The sequence below is a fragment of the Cuculus canorus genome, chromosome 12, assembly GCF_017976375.1.
Source record: "Cuculus canorus isolate bCucCan1 chromosome 12, bCucCan1.pri, whole genome shotgun sequence".
NCBI lineage: Eukaryota > Metazoa > Chordata > Aves > Cuculiformes > Cuculidae > Cuculus > Cuculus canorus.
In genome coordinates, this window is record NC_071412.1 from 20,592,092 (window position 1) to 20,614,577 (window position 22,486).

A 22,486-nucleotide genomic window follows, 5' to 3' on the forward strand; every position below is an offset into this window, starting at 1 on the left:
GGTAGGATACAGTGTAAGAGGAGGATGACTTAATCATATTTAAATAATAAATCTTGCAGAACACTGTCTGTGAGAAGGTAGTTAATGCAAGATTCTCGTGGTATGCTTTTTGCAGAAACATAGAACAGGCTGTCTTCCTCTAAAGTTGTTAATATTTGACATTGTGAAGAAGTGGCATAGAGGGGAATTCAGGTGTTTGGCAGTGATGGCCGTGGCTTAAAGATTCTTGTGCTGTCAGAAGACAGACTGGTGTTTCTGTTCATTTCCAGAATTCCCTGTTGCTATTAAAGAATGAAGCGTTCTTCATCAGTGTGAAGACTCTCAGTTAAAACAGTTTTGATAAGTCTGGGTGGCACATCTCTCTGGTGCCTTTTTGCACTTCCTTCCATTTTAATAAGCCATATGAAGTCAGAAGTTCCTATTGTTATAGCTTTCCTCTTAAGGGATTAAAGGTATCATCACAAGGTGGCCTGTTACTTACTCGCTGAATTGCACAATCTTTAGGTTTTGCTTCAGATAAATGCATTGGAGAGTGGAGGAGAAACACATATTCTGCTTGCTTCTTCAAGGGGAAATAAAAATATTATGTCCATTGTTTGCTGATGGTGCCACACCTGGTGAAGCACTTGGTAGAAATTTAGATAGTGATGGCAAAGCTCATAGTCTCAGTGTGTTCACCTGTACATAGTTGGCTCATAGAAGGAATAGGATTTTTCCTGAGCAAGCAGCAGTAATAAAGAGGGAAAAACGGAACTCATTTGAAAGAACCAGCTCGAAGTGGCGGTTGCTAACATGTATAAGGAAAGAACTTAGGTATATGTAGACATACTGTTGGCTTCTTTAGAACACATTTTAAGAAATATGTGGAACTAGTAAGTTTTGTTGCCCTAAATAGGAATCTGAGACCAGGTTTGTACATGCTACAAAAAAAATCTTGGGTGTTACATTCCATTGCTTGGGTGAGCCAAGAGTTTTATTTTCAGCTTCTTGGTCCTAAATGGCTTGATAGTATTTTTTTTTTTCTTTTTGGAGTTAGAACCTATGGAATCTGTTAAAGACCAGCCTGTAGAGATTTTGGAGAACTCCACTTCTAAGCTATGATACCACTTTTAAGCTATTGGGCTTTGCTGTCTTTATCATTCTTCCACGTCTGCATTTTATAGTCTCTCATTTTTTAGAGGAGAGCCTTATTTCCTGCTGGTTGATTTTGGAGATACAGTGCGCATTGTGATGTGTTTTCTCCTATGTTGGCTGGCTGCTCTGTAGGCATTACTAAATCACAGCTAACTCCTGTGTTCTCTAGGATGACTATGTCAACAGGAGGAATTTTATATTCAGAGCACAATGACTCTTATTTACTTTTGTTCTGACAGTTGTTTATTTTTTTATATGTCAACTAGATAGTGAAGAGATAAATAGAAGGAATTGTGTGCATGAGGCATAATTGTAATACAAAAGCAATGCACTTTCCAGAACACAAACTGTTCCAGTGTAGATCCTCTCTGCAGACAACAGTTTCTGTTAGAAAACCTGCTCTTCTGTGGACTTCTCCCCACTGGCTGCAGCTTCCTTCCAGGCACAGGCACCTCACACCACCGTTGCTGCCCGCCCCCTGGCCTTCTTCACTGGCCTTGGTGCCTGTAAGATTGTTTCTCACGCTTTCTCCACCCTGCCAACTGCTGAGCAGCTATTTCTATAAAGAAACAAACTTTTTCTGAAACACGTTTTCATAGAGACGCTACCAGCTCAACTTTTCATGTCTGGCATGGGGCAGCTTCTGGTCTCCTGTGACAGAGACACCGTCTGCCTCCTTAACAAATCATTGCTGTGCTAACCCAGTAGATTAAACCTTTGTTCCTCTTAGATAATGATGGAGAGAGAGAGTGTGAAGAAGTGTTAAGGATATGACTTATGGAAAAGGTTGTATATATTTGTTCTTGCTTTCATCTTTCCCATTTTCCCTCTCCCACCCTCAGCCGGCCACATGTTTGCGCAGAGAGGCTGATGGCTCTAGTACATCTTAACAGCTATAAGATGATTTATGCTGTAGTTAAGGTGTCAAGGACATGTAGATTGTCATCCAGGTTTACAGATAACAGCTAACCTAAAACTGTGGACAATCAGCTTGCTGGTACTTTCCAAAGTTATATGGATTAGTTGTGAGAAATACCTACCAGCCTAAGGCATGTAAAACTGTTTTAAGTTTTATAGTTTTAAAATTGCTGACAAAAATTTGGAAAACATTATGATAATCTTCCCATTATATATCTTCAGAAAACAAATGTTCAAGGTTCTTTTGTATGGAGTCTTTAGCACATCATGCTTTCCTGGAAGGGAGGAGGTAGAGAGAGAACAAGGAAGTCTTGAGGTTTAAAAGTGAGTATAGTAAAACATGCAAATATATATATATATTACATGCATACACTTTATCTGTAAAAGCTTTGACATGGTGAACGTGGTCTCATGAGGGTTTTGGTTCTTGAAATTGAAAACCGCATAATTACAGACCTTAGCTTTTGTTTACTTTCCATTTAATTTCAGCTTAATTATGTGGCTCAGTACTGTTCTCTGTAACAGATCGAACTGTATCTTTCCAGGCTACTAACACTGCATCCACACTAGCTTCATCTTTGGTCATTTCACTATTTGAATAAACTCTTGGACGTGAATTTTGTTTTTAGAGTTCTACTTCATTGCTGGTTTGTGATGAATGGTTCGAAAGCACTACATGCGATACCTCTGGGTCTGCCACTAGATAGACGTGATGCAGAAAGAACATGAAAAGACAGCATACAGTAAGTAAAAAATCAAAACGCAGTCGTTTTTGCAGCATGCATAGGAGTTCCTGTTTTGTAACTGAGCACTGCTTGATGCCAATAACCTTACAGTTGCAGGCTCTGCTCTGCCGTTTCTGGACCTCTGTGGAAATCTCAGTGGAGGGAGGAAGGATTTCTGCTCTTATCCAAGGCAAAATATATGGACTGTGTGGACTAACAGTGAGTATGGCTTTGAAGAAAGCTTAAGCAGATAGTCATAATTTACTATTATGTAAATACTGACTCAGGATGTTATTTATTAACCTGCTGCTTTACACCAAAGATGAATTCTGCTGATAAAGTATGAGTTTCCTAAATCTCATTTGGTATAATGCAGGAAAATAGAGGTATAAGGTGTTACTTACCTTATGCAGGTTGCCAAAGAGTTGGGCAGATAAGTGGGGTGATGCTGGAAAGGTGTTTAGAAAAAAAATTCCTTGAAACCGCTCTTAGAACTGACGCTGTTTCTGACTGTGGTGATCAACACTGGAAACTGAACTGTCTCCTGGGGAAGAAAATAACCTGATTTTTCTTGAAGAACGTAAGAAAGAAAACACAGTGATACTGAGAATAATAAATACGTTAGCTCATGCCTCATTGTTTCTAGAAAAGGATTGCTTCATACAGCATGGGAAATATAAACAAAACAGCAATCAAAACTCTTTTAGATAGATGATAGAGTTCAGGGCCATAGGAATAAAGAACTGAAAAGAATGAAATTAATTTTGTACATTTCTCACTGTGGAGAGCCCATGATAACTAACCTTTTGAAGAGATTATTTCTTAATGGATAAAGGACTGCCTGGAATAGAAGTGTTACTGAGAGAGTTTTTATCTGAACAAAAAAATAACCTTAAAAGCATGTTAGCTTCATTTCTGCCTTATTGGCAGCTGTCTAAAAAGTATTCTGAACTTCCGGTGTTTCTCTTCTGTGGTAAAACTGTACTAATTTATCAATATTCTGTTGCTGTGGTCATCAATGAAGTTATCTGCCATCATGATATCTATGCACAGAGCAAAGGCCAAAGCTTCTGTGCAACAGCTTGTGTTTCTTTCATGCCTCTATGGCTGCCCAGAAACTCATCTGAATATGTTTTGAGTGTTCCACAGCCAGATAAGAATACTTAGGGCAGAAAATTTATCCAGTTGCTGAATAGGCATGTCCTGGGTTCATTAAGGCCAGGAAATTTTCCTTCAGTGCCTGAAGGATTCATGCAGAGCACTTAATTTCAGAGTCATGAAATGCAATATAAGCAATGCCACAAGAGGAATTGACAGAAGAAGGGTGGTTGTTACTCTAGAACTGTTACCAGGGGCTCTTCAGGTCCGTCTGAAGTTCCTGCAGCATGCAGTTCTTGTTTTGGCTGCTGTTCTGCAAAGAAACTCAAATGTTTTGTAGTAGTTTGAGTTTCCCTGCTTTCTCTGCCATACATGCTGCTACACAGCAAGGGTCAAAAAATGAAATTGCTTTGAGGGGGCAGAGAGGAAACGTTTGTGGGGGAGTGTTGTACTACTCTTTCCTTATTTAAGGTGCTCTTGTTTGTTTCCTTTTTTTTTTTCCTATTTTTTTCCCTTTAAAATTCTCCTATATGCTTGATGGTTTTGCTCCCTGTTATGCAAAGCTAGAACTGTTGGCCTCACTTATTTCATGTCAGAGAAAATCCTAAAGTTTTTTACTGGTTATTATTTCATTCCTTCTGTGCTCATAGCATGTCTCCATAGTAAATCTTAGTCTGTGAACATCGTTCCATGCTGTTGTAAACTAACTGCAGGGAAAAAAGGTCACAATAGCGTAAGATAAATGTTCTCAGTAAGTTATTGAAGTCTAAAACCACTAAGGTGTTTGAGCATCCTGCTTTAACATAGTGAGAAGTGCCTGAATATGTGGGCCTAGATTGAGAAGTGGTTCTGTACAAGTACTGCTAATGAGACAGGTGGCAATTTCATCTTTCTTCTGGTATCTGTTATGTGCTAGTATGTCCTGTCTCTTCAGAAGGGGCCCAGGGTGAAACTGTTTTTTTGAGGAGCATCTACTGCTGAAAGACCAAAATGTTGGTGGCTGCTCCCTGAAGGCTGTGTTTGTCAGTGCTTGCAAGGGAGCACGACTGAGCTTACCTTTATCTGAACAAAGTAGTCTATGGTAGTGCTAGATATCAAAGAATAACGTATGTATTTTTACGTGATAAGCTTATTTTGAAAAAAACCAACACTTCTAGCATTCTGGATTTTATTTTCTGTTTATGAGAAAATTCCCCCCTTAGTGATTTTGGCACTTAATTTAGGTCAATATTTAGCCCTGCAGGAGTACCATACTGTAGGCCTGGGTGAAATACCTTAACTGAAAATTCAAGAGTGAGGAGCTAGTAGTAGTTCATTCTTTGAGAGATACAGCACTGGCAAGCCCCTGTCTTCATGTTATTTTCAGTTCTAAACTTGAACTAAGTCTTTTTTCGCTTATTCTGTGTTCAGCAGTGATGATGTTAGTGTCCAATATATAAAGCACTGACAACAAATCCTAACTGAGATGCGTGAACCTCAGAGCTCTCTTTCATTGAAGACAGGTGGAGAGAAGAAAAATGGAGAAAGCTGGTTTGTGTTTTACTTCAAACCGATAATTTCAGTAGTTTATACATGGATGTCTTAGTGCTAGCTTGGTCAGCCATTAGTTAGCTAAAAAATGTGCAGTGTCTTACTCCTCTTGTTGGAATAGTCCATGTACTGAGTGAGAGAGAATTTCAGTGATTAGTCATTTCTGCTCTTTGTCAGATTGCTTAAATGTTGTCTAATGCCAGCATTGAACAGTATTTCCAGGTCATTTCACCCACCTGTTTAAAGCAATTGTGCTGTTGTAATGAGTAGCAATTAATCACTTTATCTCTGGACTGTGGTACAGCAACTAAAAGTTATAAAGCCATATTCTTTAGGGTTATAGAACAAAAATACATATTCCAGTAAGAATTTGCATCTCTAGTTATTAGGCAGCTTGCAGAAGAATTGAGATGGTACTATAAAAATACATTTTCAATTAAAAATCAACTCACTTGAGTTAACTGAGCTAACTTATAAGGCCATTTTCTTAGTCACAACTGAGAAGAAATTCTGCAGGTTGTTTCAGAGGAAAGCTGCTGGAATCATCACTAAAACCGTGTCCTCCCTTCCCTCCATCAAGATTCCTGAGGTATATATGTAAAAAAGTTTAAGCTAGAAAGATTTTACTGTATGTAAGCACATGAAAAACAGAAAACGTGTGTGTTTATCTAATCGTGAAGAAATTCTTTAGCAATAAAGGCTGAGTTGAGTCAGCGTGGTAAGTCTGAACTGCTCCTCACCTCCCCTTCCCCAGTTAGATGTACAAAAAACAGCACCAACAAAAAACTAGCAAACACTGCAAGAGTATATTTCAGCAAACAATGGATTACATACTGAAACAATGTGTTCTTTAAGAGTACTAATGTTCCTTTATTTCAGGAAGGTTATGGTTCATGATCTCCTAGAAACTACTTGAAAGTAATAGAGCTAAAAGGGCTACAGTGTTCTGCATTTAAAATGGTGAGATCGTAGCACTGATATATAGGTACTGACTGATGCTGTGGTGTGATGCCCTCTGCCATGCCACTGCAGGACAGAATCGCTAAAATACTGATAGCATCGCCCATCTGCTGCTGACACACAGTGTTAGCCGTTATTTGTAAAGTTAGAGGACAAGAGGAAATGGAAGGTACCTGTAGTCAATAGTGGTTTGTTGTTTGTTTTTTTAAAATATACTTTTACATTGTTTCTCATAAGGGTATTAGTGTAATTGAAACCATAAATCTGGCTAGTGATACTCTCCTGGCTTTACTGATGAGATCTGACAGGCACATTTGTACTCACTAGCGTGAATATTTAGCACGTAGCAGCAAACTGGATCAGTAAGTGTGGTGTCTGTGGCTGTATTCATTTGAATAAAAAGCATCACAGAATGAATAAAAAGCACATCACAGACTAAGCTGTGTTTGCCAAAGAAGAGGAAAAACTGTCTTTCACACACATGAGGATATGAACTATGGCCTTTGTATCTGGGTAGTTTTGCCATTACATCACCATCTTCTGCCTAGAGCATGTTGAAAATATTGTTGACTTTAGCAGGAATTAAAATGGCACAGTTTCTGTCAGTCAGTGGGAGCTGACTCTGCTGTTCTTTGAAGTACCAGAAGTGACCAAATATAATGTTAAAGCAAGTGCCCACCGATGTGTGAGATTAAAAGGCAGCAAAACCATACATAGAGTTCAGAAACGGTTTTCTGTGCCTGAATGGAAACGTTTTAGCTAGAAAATGAAGGTGTACGCCTCTAGGCCTTAAGCAATTACATGCTTCTGATATCTGTGTTCTCACCTCAGATTCATAGAGAACAATAGGTTACGGTGATGCACTTTGTCCTTTGCAATTGCTGTATTGAAACTGTTTTTAGAGTTATGAATGCTGGAGGCGTGTGAGGGAATGGACCATGGATGATGGCCAAGCTTGTGTGCAGAGTTTCACAGCTGAACACATTATGGACACCTGAGGAACCTGTGTCCTTTGCTTTGAGACAGTGCTCAATCACTGGGCTAGCAGTAATCGGAAAAACTTGAATTGGTGGCTGCAGAAAAACACCAAACAGTTCTGGGCAATGTGTGCAACAAACAGTGGAGGTTTTGGGAAAGGAATAGTCCTGGACTCAGAGGGTTTGCAGATCTCTTTTAGTTCTGTAGTCTTGTCCAGCTTTCCGTGACATAGTTTTTGTGGATCATATAGACTTCATCAATACTTGCTTGTAGCATATGACTGCAGGTACATCAATGAAAGGAAGCAAGTTCTGCTTTCTTTCTGTTGTTGCAACAAATGTCCAGCCTTTGTGATTGCAATGAAGTCTGATAGTATAATCTCTCTGAAAGGAGTTTTAAAGGAATAAGGAACTCGCTGTCAGATGGGTATTTTTTCCAGCATGTTATGTTTGCCCTGTGCTCCCTTCCGAGTCAAACTTCAGCACTAATGTTTTACCACTGGATTTGGTAACAGTGTTTTCGCATGCAAGCTAGACTAGAGCAAAAGTCTGCCGTTCTCTAAACCTTTTGGTTTATAAGCAGGACTGACTTGCTTAATCAAACAAAGGCACTTCTCTATGAAATGGGAAGTTCAAGTGACAAACATTTATTCATTGAAAAAGCTTTAGTTGTAAATGAAGGAAGGAATCACAGTAAAGCCCTGAACTAGCTTGTACGTATATGCCGTCATGTATACTTTATGTACAAAAGGGGTGCAGCTGAAGAAGCAAAGAATAAAAATGATTGTGACTCTGTAACATAGTGGGGAAAAAGAAGTGTTTGACTGCTTCTCAGTTAGATAGTGTTTCCGTGAGAAATGTGTTTGAGCATGTTCCGTCAATTCAGTTTCTAATCAATGCAGACACCAAAATATGTAAAGTTCTTCATGTTTGTCATCTGCTTAATTTTATGCTGCCTTTTAAATCATGTTCTAAGTTTCATTGCTTTAAAGAAATTAGGTAGCTATGCAGTGCAAGATAAGAAACAGAGGCGTCAAGGGGATCAGGACTGTGACCAGTAACTTTTAACTTTTGAGTTGCATCAGACTTTTTTACACTAGCACAGGAATGGACGGTATTTTGTGAGAAACAGTGATTGTTTTATTTAGTTATTAAAACAACTGAGTGAGTGCCTCACCCACAAGAGGAATGATCAATAGGCCTGCCGTGCTCTCTTCCCTAAGTTCTAGTTTGTCACTAACTCCCTCAGGCATGAGGTTTTTCGTTAGATAGTAGTGACTATTTTTGAAGGAATGGGTAAATATAGCATATCAAGAATACAGCACTGGAATTCAGGGACTACAGCATATTTTCTTACCTCTTGGGTTTTTCTTGTTTATTTAGTTGATTGGTTTGGTGGGTTTTGTTTTGGTTTAGGTTTTTTTTTGTCATCTGTTTTGGGTTTTTTTTTGAGGCAGTGGAGTTGCCTGCATAGACATAGTGACAAGACAACTCTCTACCTACTGATAAATCACAATTAGAGTTGCCTTGGATTTCCTAGTGGGGAGAGAAATCTGTGCTTAATACTCGATGATGGCCTTTGATGCGATAGGAATGTAGGTGAGGTACAGTAGGGCTGGACAACCCGCAGCTATGGATCTGTCAGTGAGAATCTGAACACTGGGTTTGAGTGGGTGCTCTTGTTGGACATTATGCATAACCATAGTGATTCTACTCAAACTCTCTCTAGGCCTGAACACCATTTCTTAGTGTCAGAATTGTAAGCTTCAAAATTCTTGTTATGTGCTTTCAGAAATTAAGATATGGAGAGGCATTAGAGAAGAGACATGAGCAAAGGGCAGCAGTGCTGCGTGTGGCAAGATGAGCAGATATTAGTTGTCTATTACTTCCCTAACAGGTCTGGTGAACTGCATGCTGAGTTAGAAAAATGGGATATTTTAAGAAACAAGATGCTAAAATAATTCATAGTAAATACTAAGTAATCAGGAATCTATAGTGTTTTATTGGTAAAACTGAGGAAGAGATTTTCTTTTCAAGTATGGCAACAGAAGCCCATTTTTCTTTCCTTGCTTCATAACAGGATTGATGTAAATTGCTTGTCCAACTCTTTAGCTTCCAGTTGTGATTGATTTGGAATTATCTGTATGCCATCAGTTTTCTCTTTGCTACTAATTTTTTGCAGGTATTTAAAACTGCCAAGTTACAAATAAAAAATACAAATACCTGCAAAGTGCATGTGTCCCACTTCACAGCTGTTTCTCTAGCAGTTTTATTGCAAGGTGAATAAAGCTGAGGAGAAGATGCAAATCTTTCCCAACCCATCCAAAAAAAACACCCCAACAAACCCACAGCTTTTGTTTTCAAATCTTTTGTTTGCTTTTCCTTTCAGCGTCAAGATCCCTGAAAAAATTGGCACAGTTCCATTGCCAGTGGGTATCTCTGCAACCCTCAAAACCAAGTGAATGGGCTAAATAGTGGGACTAAACCAGAGACCCATTTAAAGTAGGTGTAGCATTTCCAACTCACTAGCTGTATCATGAAGAGCTTCTGTCTGCCAGCTGAGTTAGAGCATCTGGGAAATCCAGTATAAGTTCCGTATCTGGAGGTGTTCAAGAACGGGTCAGATGAGGCTGCAACAACCTGATCTAGTGGAAGGTGTCCCTGCCCACGGCAGACAGGTTGGAACTGGATGAGTTTTAAGGTCCCATCCAACACAAACCATTCCATGATTCTATGATATTGCAGATCTGCCCCTAGTACTGTTCCGCTGCCAACTCGTGTTTCTAACTAAGAGAAAGTTATTTTACAGCTCAGGGAATAGGCTATATTCCATGGACTAGCCCTGTTCTTCAATTGTAGGTGAAGAGTTCAATTGTAGTTGAAATTCTTCTATTGTTTCCAACAGATGATTCAGATAATGAGTGTGAGACATTCTGCCAGTTGCTAATTCTGAACTCCTATTAAATATTTTTTGTATTGTGTACCTATAAGCATACTTAACATAAAGATAAAATGCCTCTTCTGACCAGTGTCAGACGTGATACTTTTGATAGTATTACACTTACAGCAAAAAGCTGTGTTTGTCTTACTAGTGAATGTAATTGTAATCTAGTTATTCCCTGTGTTCCCTTGTAGACTGTAAGGGGTTTCCAATATGCTCTTCAGTAGCATCAGTACAAAAGTATTATGAGAGAGAACTTTCATCCATAGTCAACAAATACTGTTGTAGCTCTCAATGGATGTTTGAACTAGACACTGCCTTTAACACTGAAGTTGTGTATAGTGCATTGCCTGTTAGCTTTTGTTTTCTTAGTGTATATTTTTGAATATTCTTTCCTAGCTAGGTAAGACTTTGTTTTCTGTATACACGCACTCCTGTCTGTCGAAATCTCTGTCCTACTGAGACACAGGATTCTAGTTTCCTCTTAGTGTGGGGTAATTTCTGACTTTATGAGTAAGTTCTGGAAACAAAAAAAAAAAAATCCCTAAAACCACAAAGAGCAAATTTGTGTAAAAGCTCTTATCAAACATGATAGATTTTGGGTGGATTTTCTTTAATTTGAATCAAATCATAAAGTAATCTAACTTTATCTTTTAAAGTTAAAAACTTTTGTTGGCCATATACATGTGGTTCACACAAAGCAGGTGTATTTTCTCTTGCATATTTCTAATTCAATCTGTGAAATGAGTAAATGAAGTTAATTAGTTTTTGTCACTTTGCAGAAACATAAATTGCAACAGAACAACTTTTGTGTTTTTAAAATATGTGACTGCAATGTTCTTGGGCAAGTGCCTGCTTAGTAATGCAACAATAACTTAATGTCTCTTTTCCTAGGGAACACTATGGCTTTTGGCACAGCACTTAACTGGGTGAAATAAGCCCAATCACCTGTTAGTTAAAGGAAGTGGGTAGAACACGGAACAAGCTTCCGTGTTCTCTTGTCTGCAGTAGCAGTGGGAAGGGTGATTGTAACGATAGCAGTCATACCAGAAAAGAAGGCAAGATTTCAGTCCTTCAGGAACCACAGATTCTACTCTTCATATACTCACTTATCTGTATCAGATTGTTTCAGTGACCCAGAAGTCACAGATACGTAAGCCTTTTTTTGAAGGAGGGTGGAGCATGAATGACAGACTTCTTCTTCTGTGCATTCTGTATGCTTTCTCTCACAAGTATTTAACTGAACTCCAGAAAAGAGTACACCAGAAATGCTTTCTTTCATGTGAACTCACCAGTTCATGCCTGTACTTACTTATAAAATCTCTTTTAAAATTGTTTGAATAACTAAAATTAGGTTATTTTTCAGACAGTTAACACTTTCCTTCAGTTCTTTCCATATTTTCTTATATTTTCTAATATTTTTTTTATTAGAAACCGGAAAACTTTGACTAGAAAGAAAAAAAAGTGTGTGTAGGAGAGAGACATGAAACCTTTCGGGTTCCTCTTTTGATGTCTGTTTAGATAGCAGTTAAATGTCTACATTTATGACCAGTAAAACACAAGCGTGTACATATACTGGGCTGAAGTCTGAAGTTCTAACAGTCTAAAACTTATGTATTTTTCAGCTACTTTGTGTGACATTGCTCTATCCTAATTAATGACTGACATAGATTTTGTTCATGCCGTCTTTCAATCAGGTATCCTACAGTTTTCTCAGAATACGAATCTGGATGCAACTATTTCAAGCAAAGGTGTGGCTTGGGTACAATCTGTACATATAGTTTGGTATCCTTCCAGTGCTATTACTCTCTCTCTAAGTAATAAGGTAAGCAAAAAGAAGAGAAACTATTTCTGCCCCAGAGAAGACGAGGATGTTCTTGGTGCTAGCCTGGGACTTTGGAGAGTAAGATTCGATTTCTTGTTTCTTGGCAAATTCCACCATGGTGAAGAGCAGTGTCATTTAATTTTTTGATACTTCATTTTTCTGAAGTTAAATATTTTCATTGTGAATTCTCTCTTACAGTACGATGTGTCTCGTGATTACCTAAGCATTATTTGTAAAAGTAACCTTCCTCATTTAGACTGGCATTTTGGCTCGTGAATATTCTTGGGCACCCAGAGGGATCAGGTCTGCAAATGTAAGAGGTCTGCTTGCAAATATGTAGTATTATCTTCCCTGACTAGGACCTTTGAACTTAATCAGAATACTAGACATAAAATACAGGCTTTCAAATTCTCTGCCTCCTTCAGAACCCCTTGCGGTCTCTATTATGACCCTTCATTCTTTTCAGTCTTATGCAAGTCACAGACTCACATGGAAATGGCATCTGTCATCTGTAGTTTCCTTGTTTGCTTTTGTGATACCTGCTTATCAGCCAGCAGCTTTCTGAGGAGTGGCTTATATAGAATGAAACAGATAACTTATTTTTCCCGTAATCCTATGTTATTCTGACCTCCCTCCGTTTGTTCCGATGTACTTTAACTAAATCCCTGTGGGTTCACCTGAGGTGCAGGTCTTGTAAGACTTCCTGATACAGCTTCACTTAGGTTGCAAGACTGGATCCCTGCTGCTGTCTGGAATGGCCACAAGTGTCACGTGGGCATGATACTTATGCCTGTGGCGGGCCAGTGAAGCTATGATTGTGTCAATTGGATGTTAATCTTGAAAGCAACAGTCTGGCCTCAAAAGAAAAGTGCCAGCAGTTGTGCTCACAGGGCAACAAAGGTGACCCAACTGATGTAGGGGTTAGCTAAGACTGGGATTCAAAGTGGTCTGGAGTGCCCTGTTCTTTGTTTCTCTTCGGCTGGTCCCCACTCTGGGTAGTGGCCCTGCCTGCAGTAAGAATGTCTAGCTGTGTGTGCAGTGGTGTTAGAACAAAGAGAGTGGAGGCCAAATTCACAACCAAGTAGCAGGAGCTTTGTTAGAAAAGGAAAAGGGAGTAAGCAGAACAGGATTCTCATCCAGTTTGGCTGTTAAGAGTATCTTCCATTATACAAAGGATCTTGCTGAAATGGCTTCATCCTCCATCTCAGAGAAAGGGAAGCGTACTGAACTAGAGAGATGCCCTAGCAGTACTTCAAGATGAAGATACTGAAGGTGGCACTTTGTTAACCATAGTGAGTAGTTGCATTTGTGTGAACTTAAGTTTAGACTTGGCCTGGCAAAATCCCCATTTTAGCAAACCTTCAGTGTGAATATAATTTTGCCAGCATAGAAGTTCATGATTGGTGAGAGTAATAATTCATTTCAGGATAAACTGCCTCTCAGTATGAAGGTTGGCCAACAGCTATGTGATCTAGGCCATTCTTTATTTAATAGTAGTGAAATAGATCACTTGCTACACTAGTAAAGGCCTTACGTTGCAGGCATGTCTACACTACTTGTTTGTATTGTTTTCTGGTCATCCTGAAAGGAGAAGGATATTCTCTTCTGCTTCCTATGGGGATAAAGCCAAATGGAAGAGGCTACACCACTTTTTCTGAACTTTATATAGTGAAGCTATTTAGTAACTATATAGCTGCATTACTCCATTGTGTAAAGGATGTGTATCGTGTATGAAAAAGGAATTATTGTAATACATTTTCCTCCATGAATAGTCAAGCTACTAGATTATTGTTGGACTTTCATTCTTCCTCTTTGCAGCTGTATTCATGTCTATTGTGTATATTGTTGACAGATTTATTATGCACCTGCCTAGGGCAATGCAGGGGGGAAAGGGCACCCTTGCCATCCCTTTTGGACTGTGGTATTTTTTCGGGGGTTCTCAGTTCCATTTCCCTTTTACCTTTGGCAGTATGGCAGCATCTATACAGACTTTATGATTGTTTTTTTTTAATTTTTTTTTTTTAAAGCAGGGTGAGTGCATTCAAAGCAGTAAAAGGTTTAACATAGATTGTTTATAGCCAACAACTGTTCTTTACTGTAGCAAAAGCCACAATCCTCAATCTCTTCTGTCCCGTGTAAGAGCCCTGATGATACTTCCACCAAAGTTTTGTCTTAGCCTAAGGGAGGCCCTGTCATCTCTTGGGGGAGTTCTATCCCACAATGCATACAGAGTGGGTCTTAGTTGTTAATGCATTGGACACAGTCTCCTTCCTTTTTTCCAACCTGATTGCTGCCCTCGTGTTCCTCCTCTCAGGGCCATGTCCTGCAGGGGATTTCTGTTCCTGGAGCAATTCCTGCTCTGTGTCATAGGTGAATGCCTTACTCAGCATTTTTTCCCCTCTTTTCACATGGAGAGTAGCTGTGGCTGGGTGGAGATTTCTTCCCTGTGAAACGAAGGTGTGTGCTTTCTGTGTGTTATCTCACATACTGGAATAATTAAATAGTATGTTTGACATTTACTAATTGATGGAAAATTTACCTTATCTACATGACATGCTTCTAATATTACTTACCTAACACTTCCCTTTTTCTTAGAGACTTAAACACATATTACTTATTACGTTGGTTATAATCTGTTTACTGATGATCATTAGAAACATATTGTGGAATACTATACAATTCAGGCTTCTAGTTCTGCTAGTTGTGAACAAAGTAGGCTCAGAACTTCCTATGCTGTCTTATCCAGTTCTAGATACATTTTATTTATCAGTTTAGTTTAATTTGTAATAAATAGTTCCTGGAATCTTGATGAATGTTTAAACAAAATTACTAAAATTAAAAATTGAGCCATACTTGACCTCCAGGATAGGCATTTCCGTTGCATGGTAATAAATTTGACCCACCAGGCTTTCTTCAAAGTCCAGAGCTTCAGGAGATGAAGTAGTAAGCACTAAAAGAAGTAAGGGCAGAGTAGAAGCATTTTCTGAGTAACTGGAGCTGATCCACTGCAATTGCAGATAGGAGACTTCTGCAAGTTAACTTAGTTTGTTGTAAAATTAATCGTAATCCATCTAGCTGTTTGAGCACTCCAGGCCAAGTGAATGCCCAAGCGCTTGCTTATGAGAGGAATGTATACTAAAATACTTCACAGTTCAGGAATATGGCATAATGTTTGAATGTGTTTGTCCTCTTAGCATCCAGCTGAGTTTGTAAGTACTAAAAAACAGCTCCATAATTTTTACTTCCAGATGAGAATCGAGATGCAGTGAGATTAAGAGACTTGCCTTTGGATTTGCTGAGTTAGTCTGTCCAGCAGAAGAGGGAGCTGAATTTGTGTTTCTGAAGTCCGAGAATATCATCCTGGTTACCTTGATCTGCAGTGGAGTCGCTTCCCTCCTCCTGTAGATCTCAGAGAACCACGGGAAGTCATAGTGATTTCATCACCACTTGGTTTTCCCTTAGAGGAGCAACTGTTGTTGCCTCCTGTTTGAAAGAATTGCCAAAGAAGAAGGTGAATTATTATGGTTAGGGGAAAGCTAGTTTTGACTGCTATTTTGACAAATACAAATACAGAAAAGAAGTTTTCTTCTCGGTTGTGTGTTATCTCCTGCTGTTGCTGGGAGGAGAGGGATGAGGTGAGGGTAAGTGCTGGAGATTTGTGAAATAATTAAGCTCTTGCACCATCTAGTGGTACCTTTTAAGACGGCTACTCAGTCGCATGATAAGATAAAAGCAGATAATTTAACTTTCTCCTTCAAATTCCATCTGTGTGTATAATTAAAAGCAAGTAGCTATGTTAAGACGAATGTAAAAGCATCATCATTTTCCCTATGGAAGCCTGATGTTATATTCCTTCCTAACATGTTTACGCCTTCCTTGCAGGTTTTCTCTTACTTTTATCTTCAACTGCAAGATGCTCTTAGTTGCAGAGGAGTTAGCTTTCCAGAGGAGAAAAATAATTTTATCTTGCTGTAAACTAAAAACAGTTTGTGCATGAAATAATACTCATTCCTAGCTCAAAAGGTCAAGTGTTCTCTTTAAAAGTATGTCTTTTAAGAGAAGCTGGATTAGCATTTTGAAAAGTAAGACTATCCACTGCAGAGGAAGAGCAGTGAAAATGGCATTGCGTATTTCTTCCACGCAAAACTGCTTATGTGCCTTACATCTCTGGAGAGATTCCCTTGGACAGTCATCTATGAGGAGATGATGCGCTATATGTAGCTCTTGCCACTCTAAAGAATCAGCATAGAAATCACAAGGTTTTTTTATAAAACCAAAACTCACTGCGAATTTGCTGTATTCTTGCTAGTTTTTCAGCCTGTAGGCTGCACTGGTTTCACGCTTTCAAGCTTTTCTCAGGATGCAGAGGAGTGGAAGTCTTTTCTGTTAAAATTACTGCTAAGACTCTCAGGCGTGATTCCAGCAGCAGAGAGACTAAAAAAAAGCACTAAAAATAGTGAGAGTCATGATAAAATTGTGACAGCAGGAAGTGTTGCCTCTGAGAGAAGTGGGGAGGAATCTCAATTTGTATGCATTCATTAAGTCGGCTTCTGAAGTTAAGCTTCTTTTTCTAGGGTGCTGCTTGTTTCACTGCTGAAAGAATTATGAAAACGTCACAAATCAACTCCTGGCTGAATGCTCTGAGGTAGTTTATAGCCATTGGTCTCTAGTTTATAGTCATTGCTCTCTTTTTAAGCCATAATACCTATGGCTTAAAAAGATGCCATAATAGTTCTTCTGCCTAGAGGATACTGGCTTTGATCACTTTTTAAATCTCAAACTAATCCACGAGTATAGAGTCAAAGTTATATTCAACATTCTTGAATCATGATTAACTTACATAACCAGCTGATGGAATATTGTCCATAACAACCTTTCCATTCCCACTTGCTACTAATTTGGAATTTGAAATGTTATTTGTTTGAGTGCTTAAGCAGATGAAAATTTTGTGCAGTTTGGAAAATTTCTAGCAGTTGCAGTTTTAAAGCAGTTCTTGGAAATAAGACAGTGCCTCTCTCCTAGCACGATGTCCATTTTTAGTGAAGTTCAACTCCTAATGCATATGATAACATGTATCATAAATATCTTTACAGTCCTCCTATTTGCTTTTGTTTGAATGAACTCTAATATTCTCTAATATTCTCTCTTTTGATTTTCATAGCTTTTTAAAAAATTCTGTTCTAGCTTTTTAAATACATTGACTAAATATGTTAACTAGCATGTTCCTGAAACAGCATGCAATCTATTTTCAGTATACTCCCAGCTACATAAATTATTTGATGTAGTAACCAAAATTGTACATTTACTTTCCCAGAGATTTCAGGGGAGGGAGAAAGGGAGCTAGGAATGCAAATACTCCTGAAATTAACTGAGGAATGGTTAGCAAAATTCAGTTCTTATTTAGTTCTTGGGAATTCAAGCAACCCTGACAGTGACTATGTTATTGACCAGAGGAATGAAACAAACTAAGATTTAGTATAACCATGATTTTGCTTCTGGAAATGCCCAATAACACATAGAGTTTTCTTGTCCTTTATATCTGCCATTTTCAGAGTCGAATGTGTGCTTGTACAGCTTCTACTAATGATGGCAACCCTATAGCAACACCATCTGTTTATTCAAATGATGTTTCCTCAGAAGTGAAATGCGGTAGTTAAATATAGCTTGACAGTTACCTGACATTTTCAGAGTTTGTTTTCCGTTGCAGCATAGTAAAAAACCCAAAACTTGAATTAATTGGACTATCAGAAGCTAATTAGATTGTAAGTAATCTTTTGCAAAACAAACCCCCTCAGTTTTCTGTGAAGAAATGCTGCTCTTATCTCAGGTGCGCTGATGACCTGGTTGCTGTAGGTGGCTGTATGATATAGGTCACTGAGTGAAGGACTTAGAGTGGGAAGTATACTACATTCATAGATGTCAGAGTGCCTAGACCAACCAGCTTTGGTTTGCTTTGGACAGCACATACCATACACCAGTGTATTATGTACTCAGTTTTCCCCTCTCGCATTTATTTGGATGAGAACTGGGACCACATCACAACTGTAGACATGCACATGGGTAGGTGTAAATCCACCAATGTCAGAGTATCATCCAGCATGAGATTAAGTCTTTAGATCCCACCATCTCTTAAACTGTAACTGTGCGTCGTTGCTAATTTAGTGCTACTTGTCCTGGAAGCAGTGCCATAATTTCTAGGGACTTTACGGCTTTTTTTGAAGGAAGACTAGATGTTTTGGAGGCCTCCCTGCACAGTGGTGTTCATATGACTGTGTTTTAAGTATCCAAACCCAATCTAAGTCAGAGGCAGCTACGGATGTTTAGTGGAAAAGTATAGTAGAAATATGTTTCGTCTGTCCAAGTTGAGTTCCAGGCTCTACCAAAACACGTGACAAGATAAACTGGTTTGACATTTAAATGGCTAATGAAAAACCGAATGGGTATGGTATTTTAATGGGTATGATATTTTAAATAACATAAATGACAAAGCAGCCTTAATGGCCACATGTTAAATGTGATCATTGCGTTTGAGCAGGAAAGTAAAAAACGACAATATCAAGCATTTGGGTCTAAGGTTTGAATGTCTATTTTGTTTCTGTTAAATGCATGACTTAAAATGGAAGTGCAGCTATTCCTCTAATTTCTACAGACTTCAGCATTGTGGGGAAGGAAGCAAGAGGAATGAGGAAACGGGATACTTCCTTCTTAAATCTCAGTACTCTGTGACAAGAAGAGTGGAATTGCTGAGAGTTGTTCCTGTTTCTTTTCCTTAAGCTCTAGAGAAATTGTGAATTATTCAAGCCTGCTATCACAACAGCACAAATGCTGCTAGCGACAGCCAGTGTGGGCTTTTCCTACTCGTCCTACTTAGTCTTAGGTATATGAGAAAAGGCAAAGGAGCAGGCTGTAATGAAACTGTAAAACTTCAGGTCTTCTGCATGAAAGGAAAGGAGATTAAAACGAAATGAGTCTCAAGTCATCAAATGGACATGCACCAGTGGATTTAGCAGTCAGTGTCAGTAGGGTTTTCTGTAGGAAAACCTGTGGTATTTTTGGCTGTTACTGTCAATAGCTTTCAGAAGAGTTGGACTGAGTTAGATGAGATAAAAGGAGGAATATAATACAGAAAGGATGTTTGAAAAAGCAACATGTCTGCTTAATTAATTGCAGCCTATTTAAATATTCATTAACTGCTATTATGAGTCAATCTTTCTCTGCTTCAGTTTGCCATTTTGAACTTATAAGTTACAGAGCAAACCAACTGTTCTCCAGCCACTTCCTAATACTGTTTCACATTTTGTATCACATTTTTATGCCTCTGATTTAAATAGTATAATACAATTCCAAGTACTTAAGAAAAAGTTCTTATGAGAGAAATCACATTATCATAGAATGGTTTGGGTTGGAGTAGATGAAATAGAGATGGCAGATCATAAGTGGAAGAGTCTCTGTAGTTTTTTGGTGTTTTCTTGGTGTAGAAGCAGGTAGAAGTCTCCTCTTTGTGGCCATTGCACAGCCCTACAAAAGAGCCTCTCTTCCTTTCACAAATATACATTTGTTATGGTCCTGCTCAGGGCAGTTTTTACAGTGAGGACCTCCCCAGTCAGAGCTTTACCACTGATCGCTTCAGTAAAGTCTTTCTGAATTACTTACAGTTTCAGGGCTGGTGGCAATCAGCACAAAACCAGCGCTGCAACCTGTGGAAGAGGAAGCGCTTTCCATTTGCCTGTTGGGATTTCTGCTGGGAAAAAACACATTACAACTGACATTAAATTGGGCTCTGAAAAGAGAAACAACTAAGATGGAGTGATGCTGTACTTTAGTACTCGAGTGCATTACAGAATAGGTTGTTATGCTTGTCAGGTGCTTTGCATTGTAAACCAGCTCCCCGTTTCTTTATGACTCTTGCATCCTCTGAGCTGAAACATTCCTTTTTTTGTAGTCCATTCTTGGAAAATATCAGCAAAAAATAGGATGCAGATGGCTTCTTCAAATCTCTCTTCTTAAGAAGGGCCTGTGAGTTCTAGGCAATTCAATTCATTTGGCTTCACCTGAGCATGTGTTTCTTCTAGAATGTTTGTTTATAAGGGGTTTCATGCTATTCTATATCTTTGCTCTTGGCATTGTTTGTAACAAGATTTACCCTGAAGCGGTTGCTTTGAAATGTGATCTGAATTGCCTGGTATTAGCAGAGTTCTTCTAATGATCATATATATGAGTCTAATTATCTGCTTTAAAACTCAAACCTCACTTAGGTGAAGTAGCTTTATGATTTGTTCCACACATCTCTACTTTAAAGACCAAGAGATGGCCAGCTTTACTGATAACTTGAAATGGGTTAAATATGTTCTGAGTTGGTATTTCTTCCCTATATTCAACTTAAGATCACTGATTCACATGGATATGTATCCAAATTATTCTTTTTTCAACTGGACTTCTGTTGTGTCCAGTTCTAGCAGAGTTACTGCCTTTAGTTTAATAGTAGGTTTATTGTGTACCATATATATGTAGAATAATGAGCTTTGTTTTCGATTTGGAACTTCACAATAGTAAAAAAGAAAAATAGCAGCATGTTAAGGCCTAATGCTCCCCTCAATATGATCTGTAGTTTTCAGCAATCCACACGGTGCAAAGCTAGGCCTGCTGAAGTAAATGTTCATCTTGCTACAATTTGAATATTTTGCTAGGAAGTTGTGTTTAAAAATACACAAATACCATAAATTGCTACAATAAATTCATTATTGGGATCTATTTCAGATTGGAATGGTGATGAAAAGAGCTATTATCTAAATTTTACTCCTTCATGATTAACTGTGGAGAACAAACTCCCTGTAGAGATATTGCGCTGCTTCTGGTTTATGGGCATGAGATGCACAGAGAGTGGAAGTGTACTATAGGAAGCTCACAGGGGATCTGCTGGAGATAATTAGTGCATCTGTTTTCTCTTCCTAAGTACATCTGTGATAGAAAACTAGTTGACAATTCTTTTTTTCTTGATAATTGTAAGCGAGGTCAGTTATTTGACTAATGAAAAGCTTGGCCTTTCTCATTCAGAAAAATAAATTCATGTTACCTAGAGAAATGTAATGTGGATAGTAGGAAACAGATTCCTATAAAATATTATTGCTTCCTAATACTTTGCTTTGAACGAAGGCTTATAAAATGTGTGAGATGGAGTTAGCAGCGATGGTCCCTGTGAGTGCTGAGGGAGGGATTTGAGAAGCAGTGCAGCTGCTGTACCTGGGAGGTTGCATTGTTCTGAGATGATGAGCTGTCACACGTGAATACTGTTTCACTGAGTCTTATAAATCTTCATTTAACCAGTCAGAGTTAATTCTGTGCAAGTCTGATTTCTCCCTTGCTCTTTTTGTAACTGTCAGAGAGTGGGAGGAGAAACACTTAATAAAGCACCTTGGTAGTCCTTTTGCTTTGAGAGTAGAATTTCAGGTGAGTTACATAATATCCATGAAAACTGATAGTGAAATGTACTGTTTTGACCTTTACAGTCATCTGGTGTTTTAGAGCCATCCCAATATTCTGTTCTTCTTGGTATCATTAAATTGCAGAGAACTAAGTCTGATCAGTTAAGCTTTATCCACTCAATAAATTTTAAATGTAGCTTTGGAAAAACTTTCAATGTTTTAATACTGCATTTATTATCAGGATGGGGAAAGCTTGTAGCTGTATTTCCCCTCCGAAAGAATATACTCTTTAACTCTCTGTTCCTTGAGAGGGCGTTCCCTTGGATGCCTGTCATAAACGCCTTCTTTTGTAAATATAATTCTTGGGATTGAGATCATGGCATTCCTGGAAGTATCATTTGCAAAGAAACAACTCAAAGACAACTCTATTAATTTATTTCCCTGGCACATTTTGCCAGGAGGAAAAGGTAAAATCAAGCATTTTGGGCTCTAGGTTACTAGACTGGTTTCTAGCATTTTCAGCCAAGAAAATCAAGGTGTGTAATCTGACATAACCAAGGCTGAGAATACCCTGAGTCTCAGTGGTGGATCCATGAGCATAATTTCAAGACTTACTATTGACTGGAGACTGGTATGGCTTCATTTCAGAACCCACAGTTGTCATCAGGGAATGTTTTGGATTGAGAAGGAAGGAGAAGTGTATAAGCCCTTTCCCTACCCCTGGAGTTACTGTATAAACTTCCATAGGAATTGCTACCAATGAAAACATCTCACTTCATCGTTTTGTGTAAGAAACAAAGAACATTTTTAGAAGGGCAATGCACATTCACCTTTGACATTACAATATTTATGAATTTAGAGTCAAATTAGGGTGATTTTTTGAATGCTTTTCTAGAGGCAGGAGGAGAATGGAGAATCAATATGAGTCAACTCTAAGGAGTGCTTGAGTTGGAAAG

General features: G+C 38.6%; 1 protein-coding gene across 1 annotated transcript in view; it reads left to right on the forward strand.

Annotated features, from left to right (window-relative positions):
- The first annotated feature begins 2,683 nt into the window (after nt 1–2,683).
- The window catches only part of OTUD7A (OTU deubiquitinase 7A), a 136,382-nt gene continuing 116,579 nt past the window's right edge, over nt 2,684–22,486 (forward strand). The window contains exons 1-2 of the mRNA XM_054077451.1: nt 2,684–2,795; nt 2,889–2,996. The gene's annotated coding sequence lies outside the window, so the exon portion shown is untranslated. The remainder of the gene's footprint in view (nt 2,796–2,888; nt 2,997–22,486) is intronic.